The sequence below is a fragment of the Pseudopipra pipra genome, chromosome 19, assembly GCF_036250125.1.
Source record: "Pseudopipra pipra isolate bDixPip1 chromosome 19, bDixPip1.hap1, whole genome shotgun sequence".
Classification (NCBI taxonomy): Eukaryota; Metazoa; Chordata; class Aves; order Passeriformes; family Pipridae; genus Pseudopipra; species Pseudopipra pipra.
The window spans coordinates 4,179,864-4,202,866 of NC_087567.1; the positions used below are offsets into that span (position 1 = coordinate 4,179,864).

A 23,003-nucleotide genomic window follows, 5' to 3' on the forward strand; every position below is an offset into this window, starting at 1 on the left:
ATTGACATGGAGTTATCCACTGATATCCTTCACCTGGCAGCTTTTTTCCTTAATGGAAAAAATGCTACTTAGTGTCTTTTTAGGTCGGAAATGAATGCAAGGTTCAGCTGATACCGGATATCTGATCAGCAGCCTGTTCTCTAGCAGTCATTTTTCAGATTTGGGTGGCTTTAGTCTGCTGTCAGACTGTCAGAAAAGATCTTTCTCTCTCATCACCTGCACAGCAACTTCTCCCCTGCAGGAGCTGGGTGGGATACGAGGGCAGCAGCACTGGGGGTGAATTCCTGGCACTCCAGCTTAGGGCTGTATAATGGGATTTTCACAATGAGTTTCTTTTCCATGCTGCTCTTTAGGGAATATTCTGCCTTCCTGCAGGTTTGAGACGTGGCAAGGGATTATCTCTTCTCAGGTGTTGCATTTGCATTCCATAGAAACCACGTGAGTATTCTCTTACTGCACTTGCAAAACACCCACAGCTCATCAGATTCATGAATTTTATTCTGAACAGGACGGAGGTGATTAGTAAAGTGCATGTTGTTGCTGGCTCACAAGCAAGGAGGTCCAATTTGCTCAGCTTTTGAAGTCCAGTGAAGTTTTTGTGGTCTTCAGTGGAAAAATGGGGACATTGAAACATTGTTGTTGATTTCCTAATTGAGGTCTTAATCAAAGAAAAATGAGGAAGCTTCAATTCACTTCTCGCCCTCACAACAAATAAGGATGCTAAATGCCAGAAAAAAGCTCTAATGATTGTGTTGTGTGGGTCCTCTTACAGGAGGCAAGTGCTTTAAATGGAATTATGATAATGATGTGATCATTGTCTGGGCTGGTTTAATGAGTTTAGCGGCTGTTACGATATTAAATGCTTTGCACTTAAGAAAAATACCTCCTGTTCCATTCCAAAAAGATCAGAAAAAGCTGCTGGAGCTTTTGCTGTTGTGCTGGAAACATCACATGTAGTTCTGTACACTGCCAAAGTAGCTGCTAGTTTGGACACTGGTGCTCTGTGGGTTTGGCAGCTTTGGTGCTTCAACATAAACACAAGAATAGGCTCTTGGAGGCTGTACTTTGAAGGGATTAATAAATTATATGAATGTTTGACATACCAGAGAGGGGGAGAAAGTTGGAGAGTGCTTTATATATGTATATAAAAAAGTGATGAGAGTGTCAGAAAAAGAGGGCTCTGTGTCAGTCTTGCATAATTAATCAGGGAATTGGGTGTGTGGCAGAGACAAAAACCAAGGTGAAATGTGGAGGGAAGAAGAAAGAAGGCTCCACATGGCCCTGTCCCTGTCTGGTTCCATTAAACCACCTCCAGTTGCTCTGTCAGATGGATGAGTTGGCCCTAAGGACACTTCCATCAGTGGTGCTACCCCAGGGATTGGGAGCTCTGGGAATAACTTGGTGTCTCAGTTGGTGTCCTGCATAGGCCAGGGAGTGGCAAATGGCAGGTGGGGATGGAGAAAACTTCTTGACCTGTCCCAGTCCAATGAAGCATCCCAAGGTCTGCTGAAAAGATGAGGCAAGGGACAGAAAACACTTCCAGGCAGGGAACTCCAATTTTAATGTAATTTTTTTTGTCTGAAAACATAATAGTTGTGTAACTTGGACTGTGAAGAGGCTTTCTTTTTGCACTGAATAGCTTTAAACTAAAATTGAGGGGTCTCTCACTTGCATGAGTTGTCACTAATTTTGGCAGAATGAGTTGTCTCCCATTGTTAGACCCATTTTGAATGGGACCTCTTGGTTCATCTGCTTGACTGCTTGGGACTCCTCCTCAGCATTTCTTTTCACTTTGAAGTGTGTACTGTAAATGCTTCCACCCTTGATCACTTTGGTGCAAAGAAGCCAGGACAGGACTGAGAAATGACATCTTTTGGGAATTAACATTTTTGCACTGGAAGTCTGAAATTATTTTCCAGCCTGTTGAACTTTAATTAATTTTGCTGCTTAATAATGACACTTTGGTACCTTCTGCCAATCCTTAAAAAAAAATCCCCTAATTCAAACATCTTTGACTTCTGCTGGGAGATGTGAGTAAATAGGAGCTACCTAGACATTCTGGTATGACAAGAGAATGATTTTTGCCCTCATCACTGGAAACTCATTCGCAGGCTGAAAATTTGGAATTCAAGCAAATTTTCAGAGGCTTGCCTGGAGCGTTGGAGAGATTTGGAGTTTTAATACAGAAATGTGCGTCATGCTGTGGCTTGCATGACAAAAATGTTAAAGGGTTAAGGAGCAGGCGTGAAGTCAAAGATGTGCATTAAATCATAACTCAGTTTGGAGAGTCCCACGAGCCCAGTGACAGTGCTCTGATTCACAGCCAGGGTCCGTCTAGACACCTACTCTGCTCATGCCAGAAGAAAAGTCAGGTTTCATCAGTACCTGGGTGAAGATCCAGGAATGAAAACTGTGACTACTTTGTGGAGTTTTGATGTGTGGGATTTATTCAAGTATTTTTTTCCTCATCCTACTGTATATCCTCGGAAATGTGGCAGGAGACACAGAAAATGCATCCCCATCAATTATGTGGAGTGAATGTTCTGCTTTTTTCATTTAGCCAATTAGGATGTTGTTTGCAAGTACAAAATGTTTGTTCTAGACGAACTGATAGATGAAGTTGAGCTGGGGGCTGCATTTTCCAGGAACAAACAGTCCCATGGAATGAGGACTCGTCGTTTGAAGCTGTGAGAAATGTCAGATGCAAGTAGACTTTGTGAAATCTCTCTGTTTCTCTGTGTGAATATCAATGATGGTGGTTTGTTGTTTTTTTTTTTTTTTCATGATAAACTCACTCAGCTATTAAATTAGTGGAAAGAAATCCACTATTTCAACAAAGATGCCTGAATGAGTCATGTGCATTTATAAAGGATGTAATTTCGATTGGCTTCAGACCTTAAAAAAAAAAATACCCTGCACAATTTCCCTGTGGTTTTCATTTAAAAACACATATCACCTTTTTTAATTAACACACTAAGAGGACTTTAATTTGAAGTTGCCAGGGAACAGGGACCTTAATCCATCCCACTCCTACTAGTTTGATGCCAGTGCCAGTAAGAGATGCCTGGAGAGGGGTCTCAGGTCAGCTGGAGAGCACCTGAAGAGCAGCAGAAAGGATTTCACAGCATGGGTAAAGTTGGAAGGGACTGCTGAGGTCATCCAGTTCTTCTCCAGTGTCTGGAAGTGGATTGTCCCATCACATGATGGGGTCCCACCCTGGCTTGTTGATCTGTTCCTGCTTGCCCAGACAGACTGCAGGTTTCCTTCTTCAGCTGTGCCACTCCAACTACAACCCTCCAACTGCAGAGGAATATCCTAAAGCCACAGGTGTTCTAGCAGTTCATTTTTTGGGCTCTTTAGCCAAGACACGATTAAAAAATCCTGACTCTTTCTCCTCTCTCCCATCAGCATTAAATGCTGGTTTTTGAAACTCCAGAGGGATGCAAAAAAAGAATGCTTAATTGGTATGAATAAAGCAACCTTTTCCAAAGGAAAGCAGCTTGGAAAAATAAGCTTTTTGGAGTAGCAAAGGGATAATTCCTGACAATTTTCACCTGGAGTGACTCCTGGTGAGCTCCCTGGCTTGTGTAACACGGGAGGCCAGGGCAGATGAGCACAACAACCTCTCTTCCCTCGGTGAAGGCAGGAGCAGTTTTGGCCCTGCTCTGTGACATTTATAAGGCATGACACTGTGTCGTCTGCTGCTGATCTTGCCTGGAGGGAATTCAAGGGTGAGGTGTCCTGGCTTGAGTGAGACCGATTTGTTGTGGTTTTGGATGAATACCAAAGACTTTCTCATCATGACATTTAGCCCTTGGAGATCCTTCCCCAAATGACTGATGTGGGTTTGTAAATGTGGAGCTGATCTGGGCTTGCTGCCACGTGGATGCTGCTGAACCTGGCCCTGGGACAGCCAAGGGCAGGGGGGATGCTTGAGGCAGAGCAGGTGCCCCTCGTTCATCCCTTGCTGGATGAAGGCCAAGACAAGGTCTCCAGATCTGTTCTTTTGGTCATGTGTCTCTGTATAGCACAAGAGTTGTGGGATTTAGAGAGAAAACTGGGTTCAGAGGTCAAAGACTGAACAGTTGCATAGATAAAATACCCTGAAGCTTGACCCCATCTATGTCAAAATCGAGGTTCTTGGTCTGTTATGCAGCTGCCCTAATAACATCAGTGTTTTACTGGGCTACATAGATTCATTTGAAAGCACATTGTTTCCAAATTCAGTCCATCTTAACCACAAGAAGACGTTGTGTGAGATGTTTTGGTGGGTGCTCTGGGAGCCAGCACTGGTGGATCAGCAGCCAGGAGCACTTTGCCCAGGAGGAGCTGCAGGTTTTTGGAGCCTGAGGTGGTGCTGCAGCAGCTACACTTTGTGCTTTCTGCTTGTCTGAATCAGTGAAATGACAAAACATCCCAGGGCAACGAGGGCACATCAGGTGGCTGTGAGGTTGGCCCTGCAGCCACTTCTGGATTGCTGTGGTTTTCAGCCCTTATTTAACAAAAGAAACTTCATATAGATGACAAAGGCAATGAACAGGAACATGACACGTTATTGCTTTTTAATTTGGACAAAGTAATGAAGTCACCTGCCAACATGGCATGAAATGACATTTGGATTTTTTTTTAATGACAATGCAACAGTGCTATGCTAAAATCTCAGGAAGTCTTGAAAGTAGTGAGTGGAGGAGTATAAATACTAAGTGCCCCATAGTCTGGAAGTTTATGAAGCATTAGAGCAGTGCCTGGAGCCCTTTGGGGCCATGTACACTGTTCTGTTACATAAGCATGTCTTCTTATGGCTTAACTCAAGGATATAAATCCCCTCCAGGCTGGTAACAGGAGATGCCTCAGTGCACAAAGTCTGTTATTTACTTTACAGGTTTGAGGCAGTGAGGAAGTTCAGCAGTAATTAACTCTTTCTGGGCTTAATTGTTGTTCCACAGCAGAAGCTGTCACTGTTTTGGCCATAAAGCTGTGCCCGTGTTTGCTTCTTCACTGAACTGTATTTGTTGCCTCAAATCCCTGCAATCCCACTAGAGATTTTTTTCCTACAAATTACAAAAAACCTGGCATCAAGTTTGTGTGACAGGGGAAGGGTGTCCAGGAATGATCAGCCCAGACCTGGACGTGACAGAGCCGTGGGGACGCTGCCAGTGCCTCGAGGAAGCTGAGCTGGGGAAGGTTTGTGGCAGCTGGACGTGCTGCCAAATTTGGGTCAGCCTGGACCACATCTTCAGCATCCTGATGGTCTCAGTGCCCCAGTGAAATAATCATCTGGGCAGTTGCCACGGCTGGAACCACTTGTGTGAACAGCTTTTCCCTTGAGTGGGATTAGACAGTTTAATCAGTGTGATCCCAAGGAAAAAGTAAAGTGATACTTCACTGAGCTTCTGGGTGTGCAAGCAGTCTTGGATGGTTCAGAAATGTCTTGAAATCCTCTTTGTATCGAGCCAGTTCATGTGTTCTGGCAGGCTCTGTGGTGATGATGTTGGAGCAACTGGAGCTCAGCGATGCCTGGGAGATGAGTCACTTGTTTGTGAGGGTGTCAGTGTTTGACTCCTCGGGGACATTGGCTGGCAGGACACCCCTGACCTGCCCGAGGGTGCTTTGGGGGGGTGGGATTTTGGATAGGTGTAAGCTTGCAGTGCTCCACACAGCTTTGTGTTTGTGTGTCAAAACAAAGAGCTTTTAATGCTTAGATGGTCCTGCATATATGTATATTATTTTTTTTTTTTTAAATGGCCACATTGCTGTACTGAAGAGACTGAAGGACAGATTGTTGCCTATGGAGAAGAAGTTGATTTTTTTTGTAACCAAGGCCATGCTCTGGACCTCAGACAAGTGAATGTCCTGCCTGGATGTGCTATGAACCTGCAGTGAGTGCCACCTCCAGCCCATCTCTGTCCCACTTTCCTTCCCAGTACATTGCTGTGGGGTGACAGCACGTGGCATTTACCTGAATGTGGGCTGTTGATTTCTGATGGAGTACTGGATGTTTTTACTTTTAAAGACAATCCATATCCCCAACCCCTTGTAGCTTCTCAGAGAACTAAGAGCAGGATGTTCTTTGCCAAATATGAGCTTTTGTAGCATTTGGCTGAAAAGTGTCTCTTTTCAACACTTTACTTCAAAAAGAGACCTTGGTTGACAGAAACCAGAAAAATAGGATATTTTTTTTCCATCTATAGCAACAAGATTTTTCATACGAAGAGGATACCTTTTGTATCTAATATGGACATCTAAGAGTTAGAGTTTGGACAAATCCTTGCCCAGTTCTGTCTCAATAGGGACGACTTTGAGAGCTGTAGTCATTGTCTTGGTGTGGTTATAGCCCAGGGAAAAACACAGAGGTCTGGCACAAAACTCACCCAGTGAAGTTGCACCACTTGCAGGGTCAGTGTGTGCGTCAGTGGGACTGCTCAGGTAACTTGCACTGAGAGTGAGGGCAGGAAAAAGGCACTTCTTGGGCTTGATTCATCTCGTTCTGAATAGCTCTGATGAAGATGTCCCTACTGCAGTTATTTAAAGCTGGCAGAGCTCAGTGTCATGCAGGGTAACTGAACAATACAAATCTCCCTTTTATGCCTCCTCATTCCCCGTGTTTCAGTTTTTCTAGTCACCTCTCAGCTGTTTGATGTCCTTGGATGAGGCAGGGTCGGGTGGGAGCACTGGAGTGGCTGCTGGGAGGTTGATGCAATTCTTGATGCTGTTACTGCCTCATGGGATTTTGGATAAATTCTTTGCTGTGCCTCAGTCTCTTTGCTGTAAACAGAATTATAATGTTTATCACTGTTGTGAAGTGCTTTGTTTTCTCCAGTTAAAATGTCAGGAATAAATTCTTTTTATTATCCTGTTACAAAATATGCCTTTCTTACTTCTTCAGCACTTAGAGTTCCTATTTTGATGATCTCTTATTTTCTGCTTATCCTTTATTTTTGCTCGGATGTGACGCAAGATCCCAAAGTGCAGTTTCCAAAAATAATTTAGAAGGGAGGGGGTTAAATTTGATATATTTTCAGGGCATGAATTGGGCCTCTGAAAAAGGTGGTGTTGGAGAGAATTTCCCCCCACATCCTGGTTATATGACTCCATGTGGTGCTTGGGCTTTGGATAAAAGCTCTGTTGTGCATCAGGGCTGGTGGGGGAAGAGATTAGGAGATTTAGGAGCATTCCTGCTTCTATTGTTCTGAAAGTTGGGGTTTTCTGTTGTAATCACCTGGCTGAGGTGTGAGTTCCCCAAGATCTGGCACATCATGGAATACCTGCACAGGAGGTTTTGGAGCTTGAGGCAACTATTTGCTGGGTTACCTTGGCTAAGGAAGTCCTGTAATGAGTTTAATCTCTGACAAACCTTCATTTGCTTTCCAACAGCCCCCTAGGTCTTAGTAAGTAAATAATTTTCCCAGCAATATGCAAATATAGTTGCTATTAATATTTATAGCAGCTATTATTTACTAACTGGACTTCTTGGTTAACTGTGTGTTTATTGTAGGTTGTTTGAATAAAGTCAGAGTGTGATCACTGTTATGTAGCAGCTGCAGGCTTGAGGATGGGGAAAGGGAAGAAATAATTAGCTGGCAAGTAGCCTGTAATTACTGCATAGGATGGTCTTGCAACTTAATTAAATGCTCAGCACTTGCCATGTAAATAAAGTGACCTTCTTGGCTGATATGTCCTGTGTCACTGAGGCAGTGGGTTTATGGGCAGGGCATTCCACCAGTGAATGTTTGTTAAAAGCTGAGCTCCTCTCCAAGTTTAATTCCTGACTGGTGCCAGTCCTGCAGGAGTCTTACAAGGGGAGCTGAGTTCTGGGGGGGTCAGTCACACTTTGGGTCACTTCCCTGGCTTCCCGAGCTGATTAATCTGGCAGGGATTTATGTTATTGTGTCAGAGCTTTGCAAAATTGAGTTCTCTTATTTTGGCAGCTGGAGTCCTTCTGAGTTGTAATTTAAATGTCTGTTTAATAATCAGAATTCAATTTTTTATTTTTTGTCAGTGAATCTGATTAGTGTTTTATAGGAGGTAGCATCCTCTGTCTGGAGCATTTTAATTTACCCTTCCATCATTAGAATGATAAACAAGGAGGAAGGGCAAGGCTAAAGGGTGCTAATTTCTGTGTTGCTCTTCATCTTAAAGACATGGAGCTAATTATGAAATGCCTTTAGCTAAGGAAGTCTGTGAGGGCATTGCAATCTGCTCTTCAGTGCTGAACTGGGCTTGTTTATTCTGAGTATGTGCAACCCAGAGGAGACTTCTTCAACCTTAGCCTCAAATTCTGTCCTTAAATGTATTTGAGTGTTCTGTAGCTCTTACCATGGGCTAGATGGCACATGGGATGTCCCTGCATGGTCACCTCAGGGTGCTTCATTGCAGGGAGCCCCTGTGCTGGTTCAGTTCCCCTCCAAATTATACTGACTTCTGAGGAGATGCTGAGGAAGTTGCTTAAAGGATGGCTTTTCCAAATGCTTTTCAGTTCCTTATTTTAAGGGCTCTCTTTGATATTCTGATGTCTTGTTTGCTGATGTTCCTGCAGCAGCAGTCCGTGGTGGACATTCCCAACTGCTGAGTGCAGTCAGGTTAGTCCCTGAAGGTGCCTGTAGGATGCTGGCAATGCCAGGGGTGCCTTTAGGGAGCCTAAATTATGCTCAGTGGGTGCAGTTCTGAGCGTAAAAAATTCAGAGAACTCGGAGGCAGATCTTATTATAGAGTTAGCATCTTAATGTATACATGCTGGGAGCCAAATGTGAATTCTTGCATTTCCTGTCTCTTCAGTGCTTGAATTGGCAGCTGTAATAATGTTTAATAATAAGGTAGATCTTACTGATGCTCTCACTGGAATGATGGAAAACAGTTAAGCCACAATGGTAAGAGAAAAAACAGAACCCTGTCTAAGACTGAAATGAATTCCCTTTGCAAATAAATGAGGTGGAAACGCTTTTTCTTTGTGGCACATTAATGTTGTAGAGAAGAGAACAATCTTAAAAGAACAGAATTATTATTGTTAGAAAGAGTAAAATACATGCCTTAGGATTCTGCCAATGTATGAATACACTTAAGATTAATTGTCTGGGCTTTACATTGTAAAATAATTTGAAAGAATAATTCCTGCTTTTTGTGCATTTGCCTAAGTTACAGTCCAGATATATTGAAAGAAGTGTCAGACTGTTTCCTGGAAAATAATAAGCACAGCACTATAGGGAAGGGGATAATTACTAAGAAAGAGAATCTAGGACATACAAAACGTTACAGTGGCTGAAGTGTGATATCTAATTGCTTGTTTTTCTTTCAGCACAGGAACATTGTAAATCAAACATTTAATTCATTGAAAGCTATATTGTGTCTAGGTCAAAACTGAAAGGCATCCAACAAATGCTGGAGACATAGGAGTCCTTCAAATCTGCTGATTAAATGCTGTTTGGAAATGGACTCTAATTATTCATCATGTCCACGCACAATAGCATTTTCTTTTGATCCTCTCCTGGTTATCCATCACACTGTGATTTATCAGAACTAAAACACAGGAGAAATTCTATTGTGTCAAGAAAGCAAGAGGACCAAGCTCCAGAGGCAGAGTTTTGAGCTGTACTTTGTGCAGTTGTTTTGCATCCATCCTTGGGGGTGGGAGAGGAGAACAGAACAAAAATTTCCCATTGTAAGTACCTCCCTCTTTAGCCTGTGGTTTGGATCTCTTTGGTAGCAGTGTGACTTGCTCTGGCTACATGTTCTCTATTTAATAATTTGATCTAGAGCTGCCTCTGCCTCTTGGTGTGCCTTTTTTTTTTTTTTTTAATAGCCTGGATTTGGATCAATGGAAAATTTTTCCCAGGTCACTGCACAAATTGGAAAAGAGGTTATGGTTTCACCTTTTTCTTAAGCCTTTCCTTCCTGATCTTTCTGTATAGCTTAAGCCCTGCCTTAGGATCCTGAAACTCAGAGAGGACATTTGCTGTGTGCAGTATATAATGAATATTAACTGTTGGATGCTGGAGCATGAGTATAGACTGCAGGGAATCCTCCTGACCACTGAGTGTCATTGTTAACTCAGGAGAAATGGGGTGATGAGAAAAATCTTTGACTGGGGGAGAGGGAGAGATGAATCTGTGTTGGGAGCCTGGGAGGGCATTCCCATCACTGAGGTGGTTTGCTGAACGTCAAGGTTATTTTCCCTAAAAAGTGCTGAGTGTCCACAGGCATTCTGGAGGCTGGATGTGGTACAGACTTCCAAAATATGCTGCCATGTTTCTGTGGGAGAATGGGTTCCTGGGCTGTGTTGAGCTTAATACTGTGAATTTCTGGGATCTTCTCATCTGGGCATCCAAGGTTGCTCCATGTTGTCTCTGCTTATCTCCCACCCAACACACGTCACAGGCCTCTGAGTTTTCCCCAAAACTGCTGGTACTTCTGACATTTCTCTGGGCCTTCTTCTTGGGGCTTGTGCCCCCTGAAGTCCCCTCTGTTTTGTGGAGTGAAAACCAGCCCTTTTCTACCTTGTAGAGGGGCTCTGGCTGCTGCAGTGGGTGAGGGAGAAGGGCTGGTGCCTCTCAGCTCATGAAGCCTTGAAATGCAATTGTCTGGTAGAGAGACATCACCATCAGAGGCAAAATTATTTCCATAGAAGGAAAAATACTTTGAGAGAAACAGTTCCAATAGTGGTTTGTGCAGCTGTTTTCAAATTGTGAGTGTGTTTTATTACCTGTAAGTATTGCCACTTTTCTTTGTGGCCATGTGTGTTATATGAACAGGGTGCAATTTCCTCCTATCTTAACTTAGGAATTAATACTCTTACTTAATGTATTAGTTATAGGGTTGATTTGAAGCCTTGAAATTCCCAAGCCTTACTATGGACTATTTTCTGTGCAGGGTAAACTCACCTTCATCATCATTGTCAATGCTGGAACTAAGACAAGGAACTCTGTTTTGGGGAGTTTGGGCTTAAAATGTACCCTGCTTTAGTCTTCAAGTTAATAACATTGACTTCAGTGATGGCAAGAGCAAAGGATGTGGCTGGAAGGAATGAGCATGGGGTTGGGAGAAGGAAGCTCACAGGTAGGAAGGAATGTAATGCTGGGGTTGCCAAATGAGTGTTACTTTAATTCTTCTGAAAGTCATGTCTTTGTGCTACAGCTCAAAGAACAGTTGCTCTGCAGGTTTATCTTTGACAGTGATAAAAACAGGGTCTTTACTCTGCAGAATGGCAAAATCTGTCTTAAAACCCCTTTATTACTGGAAACTGGTGTTTTACTGACAAAGCAGCAGAGGAAATCCTCTCCAGCTGCCATTACTCCACCAGGATTTAACAGCAAGATTGCTATTGCCTAGTAGTTATGCTGCCATGAAAACACCACTTTTTGGCCTTAAAACCTACTTAAACTGGGTGGCTTAGGCTGGAGTGGGGCAGCCAGGAGGAATTCCACAGTCTGCCTGTGTCTCAGTGAGTGCAGACTGCCGGTGTGGAGGGAGAGGCTGCTGCTCTGCCAGAAACTACTTCCTTCCTTTGCTCTTTTTTTTTTCCTGTAGCCCCATAGCTGTGCTTTAGCTCCTCACAACCCCAAAGTTGTGGTGGTTCTCTCCTCTCTGCAGGAAATCCCTTTCCTTCTGGCAGGTGTTGGTTTGAGCAGTGGAAGAGCTTTCTGTCGTGGGTTTGAGGGTGTTGTTTCCATTCAGGCTTCTGGGATTTCTGAGGGTCTCTGGAATGTTTGGGCAGGATTTTAAGTGCTCTCAAGCACTGGAGGAGCAGCTGAGAAGTTTTTTTTTTTTCTGCCCAAATGGCTTTGCTGTAAATGTGGGGTTTTTTAGTTTGTTTTGTGCTTTTGCTCAAAGTCACTTCTTTGCTGTGGCTGAAAATGTAACTCAACTCTGCTTCGATTTGTGACCATTGGTGGCCCTCTGGGAATTCAGGCATGTTTTTGCTCCACTCTCTGAACAGTTCCCTGCCCACTGGACTCAGAACTGCTTATCTCCAGTGTCTCTTGTGCAGCTTCAGTCAATACAAGCTGTGGAGAGGCCTTTATCTGTTCAAGGCATCCCACCAGCATGTCACACTCTGCTGGGGAAGCACCACATGGAGACTGAGTGGTGTGGGTATTAGCACAGGAAAGCAAGATAATATTGAAAAAATATAGTAGTGATGTATTTTCTCGTCAATACTTGTTTTTGTTTATGTATAGCAAATTAAAGTCCTCAGTTGCTGCCTCCACCCCTGTCAACACCAGCCCTTGATTCCACACTACCTGTGTCTGCTGACCTGTGAGCTGACTGCTTGCACTCAGAAAGAAGTAAAAATCAGTCAAGTAGAGCTACTTACAAAGACTAAATTTAAGTGACATAAAATTACATCTGAACTTAAATCAGCAGCTCTTCCAAGTCTGGATATCTTTTTTCCTATGAAAACAATTCTAAAATGTCTTTCAATGTCCATCTTTCCTAGAAGTTTCTTCTTTGAAAAAAAAAAAATAATCCTTGCTCTACAGCAGCTGTATGGTGGAGTGCTTTTAAGGAATTAAATGTTCTTTGGTCCTTTGTGTTTTCCCTGAATTTTGGAGGTGGTGAGGGGGGTGGCAGTTCTACTTACCTTTAAAAGGCTTCTCTGTGATTCACTGTTGCTCTGGTGGAATGCATCTGTCAAAGGCAGTAGCTGTCCTTTAGTAAGAATGATGCTCTCTATGCTATCTCTACTTTTGGACAGGCACTTATATTAAGCAGGACATGAGCAGGGGAAGAATTGATGCTGAGAGTGCTCAGCCAGGTGAGGTGTGACCGAGGTGTGACTCACACTCTTGGCTCACAACCCACAGCCACAGAATGCCATTGTTTCTGGAACACCACTCACAGCAGGTGCCCTCCTGTTTGTAACTCTGCAGCAGCAAAGCAGCTTCCTGTGTGTCCTTGTGGGCCTGGAAGCTCCTGGCAGACGGGAGGTTTCTTGCACACTGCTTTTCTTCCCGTTCAGTTTGTTTCCTGGCTGGTTGGCACAGAGCTCTTCAGAGTTGTGCTCAACGTGCAAAAATGCAGATTGCCACAGTTCATCTGACATCAGGCACTTGGGCCAGTTGATGAGTTAGATGAGCTTTGAAACAAACTGCTGGTTCCTTGGTGAAATTCTTCTTGCATTAGAGATGCCTGAAAAGAAGGCTGTGAACTGTGCTTTGGGGAGAGGAGAGGAAATGACCTGCTGATCATTTCTATTTGTTACCTGTCACTAACCTCTACCTTTTTTCATTCTCCTCCCCAAATACTCCAAATTCTGATGTTGGTTTGTCTAGTTTGCAGAGATGACTATTTGATCTGCTTTAATCCCTGCCCCAGGAATGATCAGGGGGGTTTTCCATGGGATCTCCCATCCCTCATCAGACATGTGTATGGGCAGGACCAGACTCAAAACAGGGACAGGAAGAATCAGGGGTTATTTTTGCAGCCACTGAAACCAGCCATGCTTGATTCTAGGAAAGGTGTCTGTGGACCAGGTGTAAAAGATGTTTGGTAAGACCAAATTTGTCATCTCCTTATGACCTCCCAAGCAGCTGCTGGTCAGCAAGGTCCTCTCCAAGGCACAGTCACCAATGGCCTGGATGGGAAAGGTTAAAAAAGGCTGTCACTCAGCTGTTCCTTTGAAATTGAAATGCATTTCTTAGGGGTAAAAAAGAAAAAGGGCATTAAATGAGAATAGTGGAATTAATATCCTTAATTAAAATGACTCATTCTCTAGAAAGGTCCCCTTTTAGGCTGAGGTGTAACATTCTGAGGTGATCACATCAGTCAATTAACTTTAAAGGAGGACTTGTTGCATTTTCTCTATTTTTTTTAATTTGGATTAATTTTTCCCTTATTCAGAAGAAACACAACACACTGCTCCCCCAAAGTAAATACATTCCACCTAATGAAAGGAATTATGTCACAGTTTAGGACTTGGCACTTTGCACTTACTTTATGAAAGAGTGTTTGGTGACCTTTGTGTTCCTGAAGGGGGTTCACAGCACTGACTAAGGCTTGGCAAGGCAAGCCAACTCTGCCAACTTTCCCCCTGGAATTCTGCCAGAGACCTGTGGAGAAGCTGCTTTTGGAGCCTGCTCTCCTTGGGCTGTGCTGATGATTATTTGTGGTCTGTGAGTGACCACCTGAGGGGTGTTCCCTTGGACTGAACCTCTTGATTTTTATCAGCTTGTTTCCAAAAGCTTTGGGGTTGACACTTCCATGGAAGCTTACGTGGCAATCTGTTTTATTTGCATATATTTCCATCTTTCACCAGCCTTTTGGCAAGCAAAAGTTGCCATTTGTGTGTATGCTTGCACTGACCAGCACATGATGAGTGTGACCTACCCAAGGGCTTACAGAGCCTGGTAGCAGCAGGAACTGCTGTGTGCCAGGGCACTGCTTTCAGGAGGGATGTTGGCATCACCTTAAGCTGGGAAGTGGATTAAAATAATGACACACAAGGGCTCTTTTCTTTTCTACACTAATACTTTTGAAATCCCATTTTAGCCTCAAAAAATGAGCTTTTTAAAAATAATTATAGGCTTTCAAACTTTGTAGTATTCAGCCTTGTAATAATAGTTACATTTTTCCTGATGGTTTCCCTGTGTGAGAAAGGAAGTGTTTCATTTTCTCCATTTTACCTTCGGAGAGCAAAGTGGTGAAGGGAGTTGGTCAAAGCCTGAGCAGAAGGTGCTGCTGCACCAGGTACCAAACCCATGTCTGTGTTCCTGGCTTGTGCCTCTTGCCCTTGAGCATCACCTGTCTCCAGCAGCCACGGGTGTGCTTCAGTGTGTTTGTTTTTGCATGAACAGCTGGCTACAGATCTGTTATTTCACATTCAGGTACCTTTCTGGGTATTTTGATGTGGGTCTCTCCAAAATAAATCTCCCATAGGAGGGGATAGTCCCAAGCAGCAGGGGCTTGAGCCCTAATTTGGCATTAGGGCTCAGTCCTTGACTCTCTTATTTAGCAGCACAGGGCTGCAGCTCCCTTTATCCACTGGAACCTCTGGGAGGTCTCAGTGCTGAGGTGTTTTTGGGTGGTGCAGAGGGCTCACCCCTGCTCATCCCTTGGCTCTGGTGATGCTATGCCCATCAGCCTTACACCACCACACGAGGCTCTGGCTGGGGGCTGCAGCACTCCCAAAATAAACAAATGATGCAATCAGGGAGCAACCCACAGTTAGTGTGGGAGCAGCAGCCCCAGTGTGAGGGGAATGAGCACACTGGGTCCATCGATTGCTTTCCCGTCCTGTTTTTGAAGCAGGTCAAACATTGGGGGGAAAATTATGTTTGTCTGGGGTTTTTCAACAGCAAAAACTGAATATAAATAATTGACAGCAGTACAAACACAGGGTAGATGGCAGGGGTGGGAACTCCTAGCAAGCACACAAAGTATTTATATTTTGTGAGATAAAGGCATCTCTAGTTCTAATGTAGAGCTTTAAGTACTCTTCATTTTGAGTTGGAAAGCTCCTCTGTTGTTGGTGAAACTTGTGTTCTGTGCTGTGCTCCCAGGGCAGCAGGCAGTTAATGGAATAGTGAGTGTGGTGGGGTGTAGCATGGCCTGCAGCTTTCAGCCAGGCTTGGAGCTTCCTCCATGGGCTCCCACTGCATCCCCATGGCACAGCAGGCTGCTTCTGTCCCTCTGGCTCAGCCCACTGGAGGAACTGTGGTGACCTAAAGTTATTCCTGGGGCAGAGGGAGTTATTTGCTCCCTCTCTCATCTGTGTTTACGCAGCACCCCCTGGGAAGGACCTGGAGCTCTCCATCCCCAGTCCTGTTGGTGGGTCCCCAGTGAGGGGCATGGTATGACCCAGTTCCCTGATGCTGAGGGGAGGGTGATAACACACTCCTTATCCAGTTTGTGACCTGGAGAAGGGCCTGTGAGACTAACCCAAATTACCAGGCTGTGCTACCTGCAAACTGTTTGCTGTGTCAAGACACACCTTTCATTACCAGATGTCATTTGCCCTGGTCAAGGACAGAACAGTGTTTGATTGTTATAGTAATTACTGCTTCAGAGTGAAAATTTCTCTAATGAACAAAAATGAAGAAAAGTTGAAGAAAGCTGTGGTGTGTTTGGTTCTCTTTGTGTGTAATTGGCTGATTATTTCTCCTTTCCACTCCCTTTTTTTTGAGCTGTCCTCTACTCTCCCCTTTGCCTCTGATCACTTGGGAAGTTTTTGGGTAAGTCAGACCCTTTCTCTGGGCAAGGCTCTGCTCTTAAACTCAAAAGTAACACAAAACCCAGCCAGGGTAGAGCTCAGCAGGAGAGCTAGAAATTCCAGCGTGCTGCAATAATGTTGGCACCTCTGTGCCCGAGTAATGTAATAACCTGCTGAAAACAGGAATTCCTTTCACCAATCCCCTTCCTTAGTCAGAACTTTGCAGATGCAGAACTGTAAAGCCCAGGGGAAATGGTGTGGCAGTTTCTGCATGACCCCAAACCAGTGTTTGCTGGAGAACAGGCTATTGGTAGGATGGGAAGGCATTTCATCCTGTTGGCTTAACCTGTCCTGGAGGAACTGAGTTGCTCATGGATGGTAATGGCATATGCACATCCCTGAAGTCATGGTGGGACCAGGGACCCTGCCCCACTTGGCTCCTCTTTCCCATCAGAAAAGAGTTAAATCCATTTCCCACCAGATACTTAGGATTGTTTGCAACACAAATTGAGGACAATGGTACTACAATCCCAAGCTTTGCTCTTAGGTCTTAACTCTGAGTTAGAGGTCAATGACCATCTCCACCTGCTGATGGTCTGTACTTTTAATGGCCATTAGAGATGAGGTGCAGCATCACTTGGTGCATGGAGCACCTTCCTTGGAGCTCATTGCCATGGTGCTGCTTGCTGAGAACTTTGTTATTCTCAGAAAAATTCATCCTGTTCCACATGGAATTTGCAAGGTGTCAGGGCATGAATAGCTCAGGGCCTCTGATTTGCTCAGAAAAGATAGTTATCAAAATATACAACAGTAATTGCAAGAGGAAATAGGAAGGTTTTTGACAACCTGCTGGAGAGAATAATTAGTCTAAGTCTGGGGACAGTAAAGGATGAAAACATGAATTAGAGAGAACAATGAACCATATTTCTTTTTCCTATAAATTGGTTTTGACTTCAGAGGAGCTATTTACACAGGGAATTTGCCTTGCTATGCTTCAGTTTTTACTACTTTAAAAAAAAAAAATTAAATACCATCCAGTCCCAAGGTCTGGATTTCTCAGTGACAGTCTGGTTTGTTAGTTGTGCTGAATTCCATGCCTGAAGTCAGTCTGAGCATGACTTCAGATGCTGGGGCCTCCAACCTGTCTGTGAATAGCAAACTGAAAGGAAAAAGCAACCCCAATAATTCAAATTGGCTTCCTTTCTTCTCTTGTTAAATTTTCATGATTTAAACTCCTTTAAGGGACTAGTGTGGCTTTATTACTTGAGCAGCTTATGGGTGATAAAAACCTTGAGAGCCTAAAATGACCTATCTCCTTATAGAGTGCCTTGATGTGCTTTTAAAAAGCTTTGCAAAATTCTACTAATGAACTTTCCAGTGGCAACAGTCAGAATGGTCAAGGGCAAGCAGATGCCTTCCAAACTTTTTGGTTGCTCCCTGCCTGTGAATGTTTTGCAGTGCAGCTTTAAAGCAGTTGGGGAAGGAGCAAGAACCTCCACCAGGGATCTCACAGCATGTTGAGCATCTCTGTAGAAATGGATCCAGCAGCAGCTTCTGGGCACAGACCAAGTAAAATAGTGGATGTTTCACTTATATCAGTAACAGAAATAAGGGCAGGTTAACAGGGAGCTGCTCTGTAAGTCTGAGTGATGTGATGGGGGAGAGGAAGAAAATGCAAGTTTGGGAATGGTACCTGTCAATGTGAGACTGGAAGAAGGAAGGAGAGGTTAAAAGCTCTAAGTGACCCCACCAGCCCTTAAGCAGAGTAGGAGAGTTAAATGAAACTAAAATTCAAAAGGATTACTGAAGCCCCATTCCTCGTTCAGAGAACAGGAATAGGCAGATGAAATGCAGAAAATATTATTTAATGCATATGAAATAAGAGATGTGGAAGAGCAGAAGAGCTTGACTTGTTAGGGAATTTCTTACCTGGTTCCAAAGGGTTTTAGAAATGAAAGAAACGGGGGCCTGGAGTCCCTCAACCAGAGGTTCTGTACCCAAAATCCCAGGAGCCACAGGACACAAGGTCTCCTGGCTGCATCTCTGCTCACTTGCAAACAGACTTTACCCACTGGCCATATCCCCTGTGGAGGTATTCATCACCTAAACCCCTACTTTTCCTCTCCCCTGCTCCTGTGCAGAAGCAATCAGGTGCCCAAAGGCTCCTCTTGGAGCTTCTCAGGGAAAACCTTTAATTAATGATCCCAAATTCCTGCGCTATCTATTTATGGGAAGCCTTTTTGGGAAGGAATTAATGATCTTAATGCCTGTGACTCACAGAGTGTGGTCAGAAAGGCCACTCAGAGAGGTGCCTGTGGAACATTTAGATATTCCTTAAATAATCCTGGGGAATTTTTTCCCCCCTCCTGGCCTCTGTAAAGAGCACAACCTGTATCTATGCAACTAATGAAATTTCCTGCTGATTGGACCCTTAACAATTAGTGTGTCTTCTGATTCTTAATAGCTGGGCTGTTCAGGACGGAAGAGGCTCGATTAGGAGACAGAGACTCAGCTGGGAGTGTCACAGCTGATGTCAGCTAATGCCCTCTCCAGTGTGCAGCAGGAGTTCAGCCTGTGTGTGCCTGATTAACCAGGGTGTGAGGCACCTGCAGCCCTGGGTTGCTGTTAATCAGGCCAGGCTGGGGGCCCACAGGCTGCACATGGGGTGGATTTCTCAGCTGCAGAGAGGTGGGTGATGGTCTATTTATTGCAGCAAGTTCATCCCTTCATCATTTCCTGGTGCAGGTGAACGGGGAGACGAAAGGTTGCTTCTGACAGCTTTGTGGGCAGCTATTGTGGCTAAAAAAAAATGTCTCTGTGATGGTGTTTTGCTCTTCCTGAATAAATGATGTGGTGCTTTCTCTTCACAACAAAACAAAGTGCTGCCAGCAGCCTGGTGTTCCTGAGGAGCCCAGCAATAATGAAAGGGAAAAAGAAGCCCAGCTCTTGGGAGCAATTTTGTGCACGAAATAACCTGAAGAGCAGGATGTTGGGACTATTAGGGTGAGCACACATTTCTCACTGGTAAGAGGATCTGAAATAAAACCAGAATTGTTGCTTCTGCTGTGTTTAGGTACCGATAAACAAGCACCACCACCTCCCCCTGCCCCAAAGATGGGCTGTGTCTGAATCCCTCACTCAGCTGGTTTTGAGGAGGGAGGATGAAGAAGGGAGGCTCAGCTCCATTCATTCAGCTGTTACTTATCCCAGGGCTCTGCTCCTCCCTTCACTGGCTTTTCAGATCCTCTGGAAGCCTCTCCCCAGGTGTTGCTCCTCCTCCTGAGTCTGTGGTTCTCTTTAGTTTCAGTCTTGGGCAACAAAATATGGTGTGAAGCAAAACAAAGACAATAGAGGCTGTCACTTGGGTCTCTGCCTTTGGTCCACAGTACTTAAGTTTGTTAGTATTTAAGGAATACTTTGCAGTTCCTATTTGCTCCATATTCTGCAGGGAGAAGGATAAATATGTGGAACTCGGGTGATATTTCTTACAAAGGTTTAGAGTATAATGTTGATGAAGTCACTCTATCATAAATTTGTTTAATAAATATATATGTATTTCTGGTGGCACAGATACAGATCTTGTGCCACCAGATATTGGAATGTGTTGAGAGCCATCTGAGCATATTAAAAAGCAAGTCTGGGGGTAACTTCATATGATTCTGTTGTGTTGGTTGGATTTTATGGGGTCTGCAAACTGCTTTGAATTTGGGGTTGAGTTCTTCCATTAATGGAACAGCTCATTAATCCTGCAAGAGCTTGCAAGTTTTTACAAAGTTGGTTAATATTGGAGTTTCTGACATTTTTGGGGTATTTGTTCTTGTACATTGCTTAATCTGCAGTGGAGGTTTTTCTTCAGTGTCCTTTTTTTCTATGTATGTTGTAATATTTTCCTAAACCTTTTGCCATTAGATTAACACGAGGGTGTGGAGGACACTTGTTTTTGCTTTCCATTCCTGTGGTACTCTTCCATTGAGTGACTCTCTTCTGCATATTTCATTAGGAAAAAAAAACACTTAACTACTTTCTTCCAGCTGAGGTTCATCACTGCAAAATTGATCCTGTTTATTCCCAGAACAAAACTTCCTTATTTTCCTCATGACAGTAGTTTACAGATATTACAAGTAGCTCTGAGCTTTATCTTGGAGATCACCTGGCTCCACAAAGCTGAATGCCCAAAGGGCCTTGTGATGTGTATTGGAATGGTCTTCTTGACTTGAATAGGATGAGGAGTTTTCTCTGGAGATGCTCTGGAAAGAAAGTCAGCTGGGACTGGAAAACAAATAGGGTTTTCTTGTAGTTTGTTGCTCTGTTGGTTTCCTGACAAATTTTGTGATTTATTTTATTCCTCTAAAAGCTCAGTTCTAGTTCTGTGGGCAAAGTGTGTTTTCTGATCAGGCTAAAGCTCGTGTTCCCAGAAGGAACATCTATTTCATTAAGCCTCTCTGCCATCTAAACACTCCACTTTCCTTTTCAAACCTCCTTAGCTCTGCCAGGTATTTTTGTTTGTTCTCCTATCAGGTCTTCAGTCTCTCTTCCTTCTCTTTTCTGGATTTCCTCCAGTTTTTCACTGCATAGTTTCCCCCTCCCCACCTTTATCTTCAAATATGAGTTTAATATACAATCTCTGGAGGCTCCCTGCTGGGAGAACAAGAAGGTGATATTTGAAGTGTTAGGCTGTGCATTACTGAGGTCTGCTCATTAGTGAACAGGATCATTATATGGCTACCAGGGAATAACAATAAAGGTGATGGGTGTTTCTCCCTCCCTTTGTTCTGCAGCTCTGCAGTAGCAGGTGCTTTAAGTGCCATGTAGTTCTTGCCCTCTGCCTTGTGATGTGCAGATCTCTGTGCTCCCAGTCAGCTGGAGAACCTCTGGACAGTCAAAGGACACTTGTAATAATGTGATGGGTATTTAGATATAATCATATTGTGGTTGTGCAATTCCTTAGGCTGAAGTGCAGTCCATCCTCCCTGGCTGGAATGCACAGGGTTTTTGTCTGGCTCCAGCTGCTCACACGTTCTCTCTGTGCTCCACGATAAAATGTTAATGGGGCAAAACACAGGAAATGCAAATCATGTGGGAAAAGGAATTGGGCATGAGGTGAGGCTGAAAGACTGCTCTGATTTTGTGTATTTGTTCAAATGAATTGTGCCTCCAACTCCCGAGGAGCAGGACTGGGTGTGTATTTGAGGATGTCTGATGGGGGGACCTTTGGGATATATTACAGAAAGATGTTGGTGGTGACTTGTTTATTTTCCATAAGTATCTCTTTTCCTTGCTAAGGACTGTACCAGCAGCCTGTGGTTCCTTCTCCAAATTTGCAAAGGGGAGGAGGGAAAGGGAGGAAGAGAGACTGATTTGAGAAACCTGCACTTTGGATTTATTGATGGGAAACCAAGATCCATCTGACAGGCAGGGCTTGTGAAGGTTGAGACTTGTGCCATGTACTTTTTAATACCACCAGCTTCTCCTGCATGAGTAGGGAACTTCTTTGCTGTCAGTATTTCCTGCTGGATGAGATGGCAAAGAACATTTACGAACAGTAATTATTTTAAAAAAGAGATGTTAGGAAGAAAATGTCTCTGGTTTTGAGCTTGGGGAAAACCTATGGCAGCACCTTCTTAAAAGTGCAGGGCTGTCCTCTGAAATGCTTCTGTGTCTCATCAGGTACTGGGGAAAGGCCCCTGTGAGAGCCAGCTCTTCTTATCTCCCTCTGATACTTCACCCTGCCTGTTCTCAGCAAGTTTTGGGGTGGCAGGTCTCTGGTGGCTTTTAGGGTAGGACTTTTCCAGGACTCCTGGGAAAAGTAGTTCCCCAGCTCTTGCAGCTCTCTTGCAGGGCTGTTAATCTTCCACATATACTTCAGACAGTCCTAAGTACATTTCTTAGTATTATGGGTTAGTTAACACAAATGGAATTCCCAATTCTATGTTTAGATCTGATGCTCAGTCTAGAAATTTCCAGAGAAAAAATATATATGTATATGAACATCCACAGATGTGCAGATGGACACACATATTTACATTTTCTGCTTTTATGTCTCTGAAACACCCTAAATGTGTTCAAGCAGTCTCAGTAACCAAATCTGAGCCATAAGGGTTATCAATTATGCTGTGAGAGCAGAGGTTTTCCAAAATGCAGGTCCCTCTGTGATCATTGATGCTTTTCTTGCACCTGCTTTCCACTGATAAGGGACGGGAATAATAAAATCTTCCAAGATTGCTTTTCCCTGGCCAGGTAGTCATGTAGATGAGAGGCCACAAGCTTGGTTTGCAATTCCACTTGCTGGGACATTGTGAGCATCAATAAGGAAGAGGAAAATCAGAGTGGAATGATGATTGTAAGAAAACCAAACGTAATTTTTGTGCAGAAACAGTCAGATAAATTAGAGAAACATTTTCCTTTCTGTAGGATAAGCTTCAGAAGCTAATCTCTGGCTAAAAGAGAATCCAGATCTGTAGGCTGATTTTTATTTTTTTTTTTCCCATGCTGGTGTATGACCATCAGCACATGCTGCTCCAATCACATTGGGGTACTGATTTGGTTTTATCCCTTTTTCTGGTGGGGGGCTGGATTATGCCTCAAGCTGCTCTTCAACCTTTCCCTAACACGTGGGTCTGCTGGAGATAGGGGGATGTGAGCCACCTCCAAAGGTGAAAAGTACCCTTTGGGTTTAGAAGTGTCTAATTTGTGTAGGCATTTCAGCAGATCTCCTGGGCTCCCACTTGTCCAAATATGTCTGTTCATTTGTTTGCCTTCCTGGGATGACTCTGAGCAGCTGCTTTACCACAGTGTTCTTGTGGTCTGACCTCTCTATCCTCCTTTCTCTTATTCCATGACAGGGGCAGGAAAAAGGGGCATG

The 23,003-nt window shown here is 43.9% G+C and overlaps 1 long non-coding RNA gene across 1 annotated transcript in view; it reads left to right on the forward strand.

Annotated features, from left to right (window-relative positions):
• The first annotated feature begins 18,978 nt into the window (after window positions 1-18,978).
• Window positions 18,979-23,003, forward strand: part of LOC135424470 (uncharacterized) — a 92,173-nt gene continuing 88,148 nt past the window's right edge. Inside the window, exon 1 of the long non-coding RNA XR_010435237.1 lies at window positions 18,979-19,165. This is a non-coding gene — a long non-coding RNA (uncharacterized LOC135424470). The remainder of the gene's footprint in view (window positions 19,166-23,003) is intronic.